This window comes from Somniosus microcephalus, chromosome 7, assembly GCF_052327205.1.
Source record: "Somniosus microcephalus isolate GS21.2 chromosome 7, FLI_Smic_1.0, whole genome shotgun sequence".
Taxonomy (NCBI): Eukaryota; Metazoa; Chordata; class Chondrichthyes; order Squaliformes; family Somniosidae; genus Somniosus; species Somniosus microcephalus.
In genome coordinates, this window is record NC_140993.1 from 186,462,321 (window position 1) to 186,476,818 (window position 14,498).

Below are 14,498 nucleotides of genomic sequence, written 5' to 3' on the forward strand. Positions count from 1 at the left end.
CCAAGTTTGATGAAACAAAATGAAATTTTATTGCATATGGAAAAATAAATCAAATGCAAGCAGATAAGAGAGTACATGGGAGGGAAAAACACAAACAAATCATAATGACACAACACTAACTAAGGCAAATACAGGCATCTTATACTCTACAAAGATCATCATGAAATAAGGAAGCACACGGAATATCGAGGGACAACAACTCATGTTAATTATACCCTTAAATCCACCCCCTTATTAAACCTATCTAGATCTGATTGTGAAGGGCCAGAAACATGCTCACCAATCCAAATAGGAAGCACCTGGTTTTGAAAGCAAGTCTGTGTTTTGATCCCTTCAGGCACCCCGTCTCCTCGTGGATTGTGGAACCCCTGTGAGCTGCGCCACACCTCTCTCCTGAGGTGGGGGTCGGGGCGGCTGGACACCAGCGGGCCTGGATGTCGGCGGGGTCGAGGATTGTCGGCTCGACCCTGGTCAGAGGAGCCTTGGGCTGGTCTTCATATAGGTTCCTTCAGTTTAATTTTCGTCTCTTCCCCAGACGGAGTGGCTGGAAGGTTTTTTCTCTTGGGGTTTTATTTTTTTGTTTCTTCCCCCAAGTTGGGTCGATGGCCTCTCGTTTCGGCAACGGCCCGGGGATGGTCGATGATCTCCCGATGTTTTTCCCCGGGGCGGGACGCCGGCTTCGAATGGCCTTCTTGATGTTGGCTTAATTCTTCTTCCACCTCCGATGGTGGGGAGGAGTTCGTTGATCTTCTCCCGAAGCGACTCCTCTTCACCCACTGCCACTCGGTCGTGTGTCTCTGAGTTTAGCTGTGTCTCCAACTGTCACTGTCCAACTCCGACTCCTCCAATTATACCTTTTCTTCAGAGGCTTCCCCTTCCCGCCCAAAATCAAATTAGTCTTTGTTTAACTTTTGGCGGGCTGGGAGCACAGCGGGGTAGTTATTATATTTTAAAATGTTTTAGATGGCCGGTAAAGGCCCATCTCTGGTCTGGAATGACCTTCATTGTTTTTAATGTTCTGCTGATCTCGTTATGTTGGGAGGACTCATAAAAATCAACATTTCATTGTGCAGTACACACATCTGCTGCATATATGACAAATAAAAATTGAATTGAATTGAATTGAATTGAATTATCTAGTCCTTGGTGCTGTTCTCATGAATATGAAATTGTCCCCTTTTGTCTGGGTCAACATTTAGATGGCCTCTGTCTCCAGGCCGATCTTGACTGGATCTGCATCTAATCCATATGTATATGTGTGGGTCTGGTTTCGTTCTCTCAGAAACGGCTTCCAGAACTTACTGTGGGTTGAATCCACAAAGCTGTCTGAGGATTCGCAGGAACCATTTTAAAATGTCCCAATAAGCCGGTCACATGGTATGGTGGCCATTTTGTATGCCCCTTTTTCTGGGCTTCTTTTAAATAAAGTCTTTAAAATAATGGCATCTTCTGCCATTTGACCCTTATTAATACAAAGTCCAATTTTGCGAATCCTACACTCCCCCCTGATGATACTGTAACTTGCTTGAAGTATCATAATTCTGGGTGAGCAAAATTTTCTGACTTTCCACAATCTAACCATCCCCAGTATTTATGTATCTATTACCCCACGACACATGCATTTCCCATTTCAGAAAAATCTAGTGCACATTAAGCATCTATGGATGGCAATACCTTGCAGTTAAAAATCTAACAACTTACTTCCAGGTGTGGAGGGGGACCTTATACCCCTTCATCACCTAGTGCATACACATCACCTTCTAATAATAACATCACATCTAATAAGACATCAATAATAAAATAAAGTACACACGAAAATCACAATGCACATGAATACATATCAAAATAATATAGAGGAGGGAGGGAAAACACTTAACTTTATACAAAGCAGCAAAATCTAAACGGGTGTCTCTTCTTCCACCCATGCATAATGCTCCCTCCATTCCCCTCTATTCTCGTACTTCTGCGAATGTTTGACCTTTTTACAGTGTACAAACAATAAATAAACTACAATGATAACCTGGCACACTACAAGAATGTGGGAGGCTATCCTAATCCAGGAAGGGACTTCTATATTGGTGAACAGGTCCCACCACGGTTGGGTCACTATATCCAATATGTCTGCCCCTATCTCTAAAGTCTTCTGCTCCAGTGTGTAGAAGTGTTTCTGTGAAACAACAACGGCTTTTAATATCTTGGTGAGGTGTTCAGGGAGAGGGGGAATGATATGTCCAAAATGTGCAACGAATCACTAGAGATCGGTGAAATTCTCTTTCACAGTGATGTGAACAGTGCGAGGTTCAGGAATGGGGACAATTTGCTCTTGGGCCACTTGAACTTCTGCCCTGGGCTTGAAACAGAAGCTGCTCTCACTAACCGGACACCAACCATGCTGTCCATGCTGGTAGTGGGGCGCTGCAGTGGTGACACAGTATGTCCCACCTCCTATATATGCCACCTGCGGGGGCACATGACCTTGTGCCATTGCCTCCATGGTGCAATTTATAGGCTTCGCGCCAGCAGTTCTGAACCCGCACTGTGGTTTTGAATGGGCATTCAAGTGCTGGGGACACAGGATGATGTGTGCTCCCTGGCTCCGGCACCCCGAGAGGTCGGTACCTGTCATTGCATGCTCCCATCGAATGACATAAGGTGGGACCCCTGTGTAGCGAATGTGCACACCCCCCTGAATGACTCCAATGTTCTCCACCCTGTATACCGGGGCGGGTTTAGCTGTCTTTCCCATCACCGGCATTCTTACCACTATACCCATAATGGTGTGATTAGACCATCCACAGTCCACCGGGACTGGGTAGGCCTCTGAAGCTAGTCTGAGCTGGCAGGGACTCAATGCATTCTCAAAAGCGTGGAGGGCTGCGATGTGCTTGTTGCGATATGCTTGTTTCAAATCCTCCAGGTTACTGTGGCCCTCGCCCAGTAACCACGCCCCGTATAGCACACAAGCTTCATTCTGCGCAGCCTGATCGGACGCATTCCGATCCTCTCTGATGAGAGCATTTACCGTTTTGGTGTGTTTCTCCAGCTCAGCTACTATCTCTTTTAAGTGTAGTGTCATGGCCTGGTCCTCAAGTAACTCAGGACCCACTACCTTATTCTCATCAGTCAGTATCTTTCTTAGCTGTGTTTTCAAACCATTGATTTGGGTTTGCAGCTCCACGTCATCCAGTGTGTTGATGACGGAAGTTCCTGTTTTCAAAGCTGTGAAAATATCATTTACTGCACCCCTTCTTTGTCTCCCTACTCTGTCCAAGACCTTATGTGGTGTGGTGTACAATTTGGCTCTGTCGACATCGGCAAAGTTGAATTCGTAAAACTGTTTAAACATGTTTGTTAACAGGACCTGGTATAATTGCTCCGTTTCCCTGGGGCACCACTCTGGCAATCGTACCTCGGTGAGGTTTAAAATCACTGAAGCCACCGCGTAGTGGACCCCTTGGTACAGTACCTGACCTGTGGGTACCAATGCCAATCCATTCCCGAGTCCCTTTGTCGTGGTGGGGTACCCTTCCTTGAGGGCTTTAGCTACTGGAATTGTGGGCAGGGGCTTGCGGGGTCGGGTGATGAGCTCAGTGGCATTTACTGGGATCTGAGAGTATGGGACTCCACACGCCCGTGTGCTGACGTCCCACCTCATTCCTTGTCCAGCACCCTGCCACTGTCTTTGGAAAAAGATGGAGATGCCTGTGGGGCAAGCGCGTTCTGAACCCTACATACAGATGTAGATCCCCTCATCTGGTTCCCACCATTTGTCCCAACAGACACTCAACCCCCCCATGTGTTCCCGTAATCGTCCGATGGGTGTTGTTACCCAGTCTCTCCCACTCCACAGTGGAGTTCTTCATGGTGCTGCTCAACTTGCGCAGCTACCACCAACGATCCAAAGGTACATGTCCCAGACAGTTCAAGCAAATCTTCTTTCCCACGGTGACGCTGATCCTGGGTGCAATGATCCACACCCTGGGGCACATCAGAGATGTCTCTCTGTACGCAAACCCCGACTGGCTGGAGTATTCAGTAGAGTTCGACCCCTGCCAGCCTGGCCATCTTCCTTCATGGAGGTAGGCAGCAGTCTCTTCAGTGTCCCGTGGGCCGGTTCCATCAGTCGCGATGGGGCCTCTGTCCCCAGAGCATCCATATATGGTGGAGTCCTTAGTGCAGCCCCGATAGGCCCAGCTCCACCCGATCGTCACGAACACGACGAGGATCTCTCTCATCTTTCTCCTGGTTCCTGCAACAAATCACACAATATAGCCAGGCTCCCGAGAGATTCTGGCTTAGGTGACGGCATGATCGGGTCTTTCGACCTCGATCCAAAACTAAACACATACTGGGCAGATTTAAAACTACTTAAACTCTAATCATTTTAATATTTACACACCATAAGCTTACACTTAAACTTAACTTATGTACAGTGCCGCCCGTCCCCGGGCGGCTTGCCTAATTCCTGATTGGACTGCAGCTCGCCGCTCCCTGTGGCAGGGCTGCAGTGACCTGTGGCTTGGGTTCCCCGCAGCATTTTGCTGTTAATCGGGGACTGCGTTTTGTCAAGGATTTTTCAAGTCGGCGTTTGCTGAGAACGGGGGACTCGGGCCAAGGTTTTACTGGCTGAGGCGTTCGAGTCGACCTGCGAAAAGGTACTTTGGGCGTGGCTCCCTTAGCGAGTGGACCTTCGGGTGGGACTTTAGCTCTCACAGTCCGTGGCTCTTCCACGACTGTGGGCTTCGGCTCCCTTCCCTCAGGCTCCGCCCCTTCGGGATTTGGGTCTGTGGCAGACGGCTCCTCCTCACCTGTCCCTACAGGTGGAAGATCTCTGCCCCCAATTTCTACCTCCCCCGCGCTCGAGTCGAGGGCGGGACCTCTGTCCTCCGACTCCACCTCCTCCAGAATCGTGTCGAGGGCGGGACCTTGTTGTTCGGGCCCCTCCTCGTCCGAGTCCTAGGCCATCGGGGAAAGCTCCCCCCAGGTGGGTGGGACAGCTTCTCCTTCCAAGCAGGCTACAATGCCAGCTTGTGTGGTCTGTGACTCATCGCACGCCTCAGGCTGAGGATCTTTACCCTCAGACCTGGCTTCGGTTTCTGATGCTCTTGCACACGGTTTAAACAGTTTGCACCGCTTCATGCGAAACCACTTGTTGTGTCGGGGCACCTCCAATGTGCGAGTGGCATAGACCGGTGGATTTTCCACCGATTCTGGTCTATCCTCCTGGTCCACGGCTCTCTCGCCAGCGCATAGGGTTAGACCCAAGAATTTTACTTCTCGCCGGCCAACCCGCGCCTTCGTAGGGTTTTACTTAACACTCTCTATCTCCTTCACACTCGTACCCGCTCCCCAGAGACAATGATTTCTCAGGTCCACGTGGATCCCGTGGGCCACCAAGAAATCAGACCCCAGGACTCCCGTTCCACCTCCCACCTCCCACTTCATTTGTGTACACTTCCACGTGGTGCGGAGTGGTCCTAAACGAATGGAGAGGGGAAGGGAATGTGGGCCAACCTGTTCTTTGCCCGTGAAGCCCGACAGAAGGTATGGGACCCCGGTGGACAGAGGCGAGGTGGTGGGGTTATCTGCGTGGATTACGGTGCACGATGCTCCCGTATCCAACAGATAGGTCCCTTTCACCTCCTCCACTTCCATCTCCATGAGGGGTCATCTCCATACATCATATCGCAGCGCACACAGGTAGATGGGCTGCGCCGACTCTAGTCACTTGGGCAACAGCGGTCGGGGTTTCGGGAGCGACAAGACAAGTGGTGACGGCTATTTTCCCCAGCGATATCATCAGAGACCGCATTGTCTCTATGATTGATTCAATCGCAGCGGGATCCATAACTGCACCGACTCCTTGTGCTGGGACGGCGGTCTGGGCTTGGGTTTGTGCTGTGGGAAATCTCCCTTTACTATCCTTCCACGGATTTCTACAGTCCTTGCGCCAATGTCCATCCTTCCCACAACCGTAGCAATTGAGCTTGGCATGGACAGGGCGATTCCCCTCCTGACGCCACTCCTGCTTGCTTGGGGCTGCGGGTTTTGCCTCATGCACCTTTCCCTTCTGGGGAGTTGTTTCCTGACCTCTACAATTCTTGTATGCAACATTTAGCTGACGGAGCACCGTCTCCTCCATGACACCGGGACCTTGGGGATCAAACCATGACCTGGCTAGGGCCCATATCTCTGGCAAGCTGTTGGTAACCAAGCAATGGAGCCAATGAACCCACTGTTCGTCGCTCATTGCAGCCTGTTCAGGCATACCCGGACAGCTGTGTCGATACACTGGCCACAGCCTTTCTGCGAAAACCCGTGGGGCTTCTCCAGATAGCTGCATGGTCCCTTCTACACGGTCGAATGGACTACCGTCGTCCACTCCCATTACTTTTAAAACTTCCTCCCTGAGATCCGTATATCCTTTCTGTCCCCTCTTACTATCCTCTGAGAGGCACTGAAGGATTGTGCAATCCAGGGAGAAAAGCAACAGTTTCAGCTGTTCCTGATCATCACAGTCATTAATGGCTGCTGTTTCCTCTATCTCCCTGAAATGAATCGAGGGATCTCCCTTTACGGTGAGTCGGGCGAGGTGGCTCACCATGGACCTTAATTGCGGGCCAGCGTAGGGCACCACGAGCTGGTTCTGGTGGGGTTCGATACCGCCATCGGCAGCTTTGGGACCGAACCTCTGGTGCCGAGCGGGACACATTGGTGCCGGTCCTGGCTTTGCTACCAGTGGTTGTTCTTATTCACACTCCACCTCGGCTAACTCCTCTTTCACTACCCCCTCCTTTTCTGGCCTAGTCTCACTATAGCTCGGCGGTGCTGAGGGCTCGGTGGCTGGTACCACAATTACCTCAGCTGGAATCGGCTGTTTTGATTCCTTTAAATAGCCCATGTGACTAGCTTTCGGGCTGACGAGACACACCATGCCCTTTGCCTTTACCAGGGCCGTTCTTAGGTCCTCTATGGTCTTTTGGCAGGGGCCGTGGTCTGTGCTCTCAAACCCGTGCTCAAGGGCTAGCTTGTAAGCTGCCTTAACCTCCACTACTCTCTCCTCCTACACTCTTAGCTGTTGTGCGAGGCGGGCGTTTTTCTCCCGTATCCTCGTTTCATTGATCTTTGCCTCAGTCACCCGACACTCCAGGTACTCTATCCTAGCCTGATGTTGACTAGCTACCACTTGGCATTCCTGATTCAGCGCGTGAAGCGCTGTGATGAGTTTTTCCCCACCCATGGCCTTTTCCTCTATCTCTGCTGCCTGGGTTGTGAACTTGGCTGCCTGTGCTGCAACGACCCGGTCCAAAATCTGCACCTGCTTCTTGTAACACATCAGCCACACTGCCTTCTCCACTAACTTCTTATGCTCTTTGCTCTCTGTCCACCTGATGGCTGCTTCCACCGGACGCCCATCCAGCAAGAGATCGGAAATCCACTGTTTAGTGAGATTTACCTTGCCAAAGACATAATCCGCTATCCTCTCATCCATTGCATTTCGACCATTCAAACTTGGATCTACTACATTGCAATCCTGCTGCCAGAGTCCAGCCGTGGTCGCCATTTTCTATAAGGGGTTTTAGATCGCAGAGGTTTCTCTCTCTAGAGGCCTCTCTCTCTTGCACAGTAAAACCTTGAGTGGTTCGACCCACTCGCCCCATAGATTCTATACTCTGGACTTTGGGGCAGGAACTACAATGTAGAGAAAACTCTTGTAGACCAAGTTTGATGAAACGAAATGAAATTTTATTGCATATGGAAAAATAAATCAAATGCAAGCAGATAAGAGAGTACATGGGAGGGAAAAACACAAACAAATCATAGCGACACAATACTAACTAAGGCAAATACAGGCATCTTATACTCTACAAAGATCATCATGAAATAAATAAACACACGGAACATCGAGGGACAACAACTCATGTTAATTGTACCCTTAAATCCACCCCCTTATTAAACCTATCTAGATCTGATTGTGAAGGGCCAGAAACATGCTCACCAATCCAACTAGGAAGTACCAGGTTTTGAAAGCAAGTCTGTGTATTGATTCCTTCAGGCGCCCCGTCTCCTCATGGATCGTGGAAACCCTGTGAGCTGCGCCACACCTCTCTCCTGAGGTGGGGGTCAGGGCGGCTGGACACCGGCGGGCCTGGATGTCGGCGAGGTCGAGGATCGTCGGCTCGACCCTGGTCAGAGGAGCCTTGGGCTGGTCTTCATATAGGTTCCTTCAGTTTAATTTTCGTCTCTTCCCGAGCCGGAGTGGCTGGAAGGTTTCTTCTCTCCGGGTTTTATTTTTTTGTTTCTTCTCCCAAGTTGGGTCGATGGCCTTTCGTTTCGGCAATGGCCCGGGGATGGTCGATGGTCTCCCAATATTTTTCCCCGGGGCGGGACGCCAGCTTCGAATGGCCTTCTTGATGTTGGCTTAATTCTTCTTCCTCCTCCGATGGTGGGGAGGAGTTTGTTGATCATTTCCCGAAGCGACTCCTCTTCACCCACTGCCACTCGGTCGTGTGCCTCTGAGTTTAGCTGTGTCTCCAACTGTCACTGTCCAACTCCGACTCCTCCAGTTATACCTTTTCTTCAGAGGCTTCCCCTTCCCGCCCAAAATCAGGTTAGTCTTTGTTTAACTTTTGGCGGGCTGGGAGCACAGCGGGGTAGTTATTATATTTTAAAATGTTTTAGATGGCCATTAAAGCCCATCTCTGGTCTGGAATGACCTTCATTGTTTTTAATGTCCTGCTGATCTCGTTATCTAGTCCTTGGTGCTGTTCTCATGAATATGAAATTGTCCCCTTTTGTCTGGGTCAACATTTAGATGGCCTCTGTCTCCAGGCCGATCTTGACTGGATCTGCATCTAATCCATATGTATATGTGTGGGTCTGGTTTCGTTCTCTCTGAAATGGCTTCCAGAACTTACTGTGGGTTGAATCCACAAAGCTGTCTGAGGATTCGCAGGAACCATTTTAAAATGTCCCAATAAGCTGGTAACATGGTATGGTGGCCATTTTGTATGCCCCTTTTTCTTGGCTTCTTTTAAAAACAGTCATTAAAATCATGGCCTCTTCTGCCATTTGACCCTTATTAATACAAAGTCCAATTTTGCGAATCCTACACCCCTACCAGCTGGACCCACACAGCCTTGGTTTCTTTGGGAGGCCTCTTCCTCCCAAATGAGGGGAGGAGCACCTCCCTGCTAGCTCTCGCCCCCTCAACCAGCATACCCAGCACCTCATCCGAGAACCTCGTGGAGGCCCTTGCCTTGGAGCTGACCATTCTGCAAGGAGATAAAAGTTTGGAGGTGGTGCAGCATCAACCAAAAACCAGTAGAATGAGCCAAGGCAGCAAGCAGCCCTTAAATGAAGCTGGATACATAGATACATAGAAGATAGGAGCAGGAGTAGGCCATTCGGCCCTTCGAGCCTGCTCCGCCATTCAATGAGATCATGGCTGATCATCCAAATTCAGTACCCGGTCCCTGCCTTCTCCCCATATCCCTTGATCCCTTTAGCCTTAAGAAATATATCCAACTCTTTCTTGAATACACTTAATGAACTGGCCTCCACCGCCCTCTGTGGCAGAGAATTCCACAGGTTCACCACTCTCTGGGTGAAGAAATTCCTCCTCATTTCAGTCCTAAATGGCTTACCCCTTATCCTTAGACTATGACCCCTGGTTCTGGACTCCCCGGCCATCAGAAACATCCTTCCTGCATCTAGTCTGTCCAGGCCTGACAGAATTTTATAGGTTTCAATGAGATCCCCTCTCAATCTTCTAAACTCCAGTGAGTATAAGCCCAATCGACACAATCTCTCCTCATACATCATTCCTGCCAACCCAGGTATCAGCCTGGTGAATCTTCGCTGCACTCCTTCCATGGCAAGAACGTCCTTCCTCAGGTAAGGCAACCAAAACTGCACACAATACTCAAGGTGTGGTCTCACCAAGGCCCTGTACAACTGGAGCAAGACATCCTTGTTCTTGTATTCGAACCCTCTTGCTACGAAGGCCAACATACCATTTGCCTTCTTAACCGCCTGCTGCACCTGCATGCTTACCTTCAGCGACTGGTGTACAAGAACAACCAGGTCTCTTTGCACTTCCCCTTCTCCCAATCTATTACCATTCAAATAATAATCTGCCTTCCTGTTTTTGCCACCAAAGTGGATAACCTCACATTTATCCACATTATAGTGCATTTGCCATGTTTCTGCCCAATCACCCAACCTGTCCAAATCGTGCTGGAGTTTCACGACATCCTCCTCACAGCATATCCTCCCCCCCAGCAAATTTGGAGATATTACATCCAATTCCCTCATCCAGATCATTAATATATATTGTGAAAAGCTGGGGTCCTAGGACCGATACTTGCGGTACCCCACTAGTCACTGCCTGCCACTCAGAAAATGACCCGTTTATTCCAACTCTTTGCTTTCTGTCCGCCAACCAGTTCTCTATCCAAGTCAATACCTTGCCCCCAATCCCATGTGCCTTAATTTTGCACGCTAATCTCTTATGCGGGACCTTATCGAATGCGTTCTGAAAGTCCAAATACACCACATCCACTGGTTCTCCCTTATCTATTTTACCAGTTACATCCTCAAAAAATTCCAGTAGATTAGTCAAGCATGATTTACCTTTTGTAAATCCATGTTGACTTTGTCCGATCCAGTCACTGCTTTCCAAGTGCTCTGCTATTACATCTTTTATAATGGACTCTAGCACTTTCCCCACTACCGATGTCAAGCTTACCGGTGTATAATTCCCCGCCTTTTCTCTACCACCTTTTTTGAATAGTGGGGTAACATTAGCTACCCACCAATCCATGGGTACCATTCCAGAGTCTATCGAGTTCTGGAAGATGACCAGCAATGCATCTACTATTTCTAGGGCCACTTCCTTAAGTACCCTGGGATGTAGATTATCAGGCCCTGGGGATTTATCGGCCTTCAGTCCCATCAATTTTCCTAACACCATTTCCCTACAAATACTGATTTCTTTCAGTTCCACCCTTTCATCAGACCCTATGTTCCCCGGCATCTCTGGGAGGTTATTTGTGTCCTCCTTTTTGAAGACAGAACCAAAATATGTATTTAGTTGGTCTGCCATTTCTTTGTTCCCCATTATAAATTCCCCCGATTCTGACTGCAAGGGACCTACGCTTGACTTCACCAATCTTTTTTGCTTCACATATCTATAAAAGCTTTTACAGTCAGTTTTTATGTTCTCTGCAAGCTTGCTCTCATATTCTATTTTCCCTTTCTTAATTAATCCCTTTGTCCTCCTTTGTTGAATCCTAAACTGCTCCCAATCCTCAGGATTATTGCTTTTTCTGGCCAATTTATATGTCCTCTCCTTGGACCTTATGCTATCCCTAATTTCCCTTGTTAGCCACGGTTGGATCACCTTTTTTGTTTTATTTTTATGCCAAACTGGGATGAACAAATTCTATAGTTCATCCATTCGGTCTTTGAATGTTTACCATTGCCTATCCACCATCAATCCTTTGAGTGCCATTCCCCAATCAATCCTACCCAACTCGCTCCTCAGACCATCATAGTTTCCTTTATTTAAATTGAGGACCCTAGTCTCCGAGTCAACTACTTCATTCTCCATCTTAATGAAGAATTCGATCATATTATGATCGCTCCGACCCAAGGGGCCTCTTACAACAAGATTGCTAATTAATCCTTTCTCGTTACATAATACCCAGTCTAAGATGGCCTGATCTCTGGTTGGTTCCTCGACATATTGGTCCAGGAAACCATCCCGTAAACACTCCAGGAATTCCTCCTCCACAGTATTTTTACTCATTTGGTTGGCCCAATCTATATGTAGATTAAAGTCACCCATGATGACTGCTGTGCCCTTATTGCACGCTTCTTTAATTTCTCTTTTAATGCCATCCCCAACCTCCGCCTTACTGTTTGGAGGTCTATAAACCACTCCCGCTAATGTTTTTTTCCCCTTAGTATTTCTCCATTCTACCCATACAGATTCCACCTCATCAGAGCTAATATCCTTCATTACAATTGTGTTAATCCCTTCTTTAACCAGTAATGCTTCCCCACCTCCCTTTCCTTTTTGCCTATCTTTCCTGAATATCGAATACCCCTGGATGTTGAGTTCCCAGTCCTGGTCTTCCTTGAGCCACGTTTCCGTAATCCCAACAAAATTGTATTTGTTTACTTCTATTTGCGCAGCCAACTCATCCACCTTATTACAAATGCTCCTCGCATTAAGACACAAATCTTTCAGGCTTGTTTTTTTAACGCTCTTAGACCTATTAGAATTATTATTTACTGTGGCCATGTTTGATTTAAACCGTTGTTTTCTCTGACTGCCACTTTTGTTTTTCTCCTTCCTATCTTTTGCTTTTATCCTTGTTTCCCTTTCCTCTGTCTTCCTGCTCTCCCTTTGGATAAGTGATGTCAGCAGAGGTGAGTTTCTGTCCCAAAAGACTAATTGCCCCAGGGGAACCCACACATCTGAAATTAACTGGTCAATTCGGGGAAAATCACAATTTTTTCCCAACTGACAGTGTGGGTGAGTTTCGAGCCCACCCAAACCAAAACCCACATCCAATGGAAGGTCACCCCCTAAATTTTTTTTCCAGATTTATTTAATTAATTGTATTTAAATTCCCCAGCTGCTGTGGTGGGATTTGAATTCATGCCTCTGAGTTCATTAGACAAGGTTTTAGGATTATTAACCCAGTGACATTACGACTGTGCTAACATTCAAGTCTCCATCCTTTGGATTTAAGGGAGCGGAGATGAAGGCGATGCCATGGGGAACGGCCAGAGTGAGAGAGAGTGATGGTTTTAATGGGGAGTAGGGCATCATAGATGTAGGTGAGGGTGTGGTAGAGCAGATCTGCAGCTGCAGCAAAGGCGTGGTGAATGGAAGGCCAAAGGCTACACAGTTGGGATATTGAAAGTGCAGTTGTAAGTGAATTGGAAGAGAGTTTTTTTCCCAAGGGTGGACACAGAAGGAAGTAGGGTTAGGAGGGGGAGGGGGATATGTGTGGAGAGCGATACAAGGACATGGTCAGAGATGGCCTTATCTGTGATTGACAGGATGGGCGTAGCGAGGCCATGAGAGATGGCAAGGTCAAGGAGGTGGCCATGAATATGGATTGGGGAGTTTACAAGGAGGGAGAGATTAAGGGAGGATGGAGGCCAGTGAACTAAGAGGAGAGAGAGCATGATGAATTGAGATGGAGGTTGAAATCACCGAGTTTGAAAAGTCGCTCAGTGCAGAGGCTGAAGGAGGAAAGCAGTGAAGATATCTCGGTGAGAAAATTTTCATGGTACTTAGGTGGCCGGTAGAGAATGAGGATTTTAAATTAGAGCTGAGAGGGGTGGAGCAAGGTGAGATGCTCAAAGGAGGAGAAAGTGCCTGTAGGGAGTTTCTCTTGCTCGTTCTGGTCTCCTGCCAGGTTTCGTGCAATAATTACCCTTGAGTGGTTCGACCCACTCCCCCTACGGTTCTAGACCTTGGACTTAGATGCAGAGAACAGTAGTGCAGAGAAAGAACTCAATAGACCAGGTTGAATAGCACGAAATGGATGCTTTTATTTTTAAACAGTTTGAAGCATTACAAAATACATGTCACAGGCACAGATTAAAGTTACTACAATCATGCACAAATTTATGAACTTGACTCTATGGAAATGGGGAACACACGGCACATCGTAAAAGGGGAAACACATTACGATTACCCTTAACTCCCTCCCCTATACCTAAACTAAGTTTCGACCTGGGGAACTTGGGATCATGCTCACCACTCTCGAAATCGCGAAAAAGGGGGTTCGCAGTCTTTTGGCACCGCTTTCCGTCGTCACGTGGATTTGGAAACTTCTGGCGCAGTTGATATTCTCTCTCCCTCGAAGCGGTGGGTTAGACACAGCCTCGATGAGCGCTCGTCAAGGTTGAGATCCACTATCGTGGATTTGGGTTCATGGAGCAGACTTCAGCTGCAGGCTGTTAAAGAAGTGCATGCACATGGAAGAATCTTTCCAGCCTGGATCGTCGGTTCTCCAGAGGGTTTCTTCTCCGTCGGCCTGGGTCGTCGATGATCTCCCGACCCCAGTACCCGGGCCACCCTCGTCGTCTTCTCGTCGTGGCCGAGCCTTGTTCAGCTGAACACCGACCACGTTGTCTTTTCACCGAAGTCGTCCGTCTTTAAAAAGACGAAAACGTCTTCCTCGATTCCGCATCTACCGAAGTGGAAGAGGCACCGATCCTGGCACCGTCCGTCCTTCGTTCGTTCCTTGTAGAAGAAGTTCTTGCAGAGATAGAAGTCTGAAGTCACCCAGCAAGAAGCAGCAGTGAAGTCAAGTTCGAAGTTGTCCAAGAGTAACTTAGATGGACTTTCAATCCATAGTTATACTCTTTTGGGACAGTCTTATCTCCCGCCAAATCATAGTCCTGTCTTTGTATTAATTTTGGCGGGCAGAAATCTCTGCAGGGGCGCTTTGTCTTGTAACGGGAGCCAG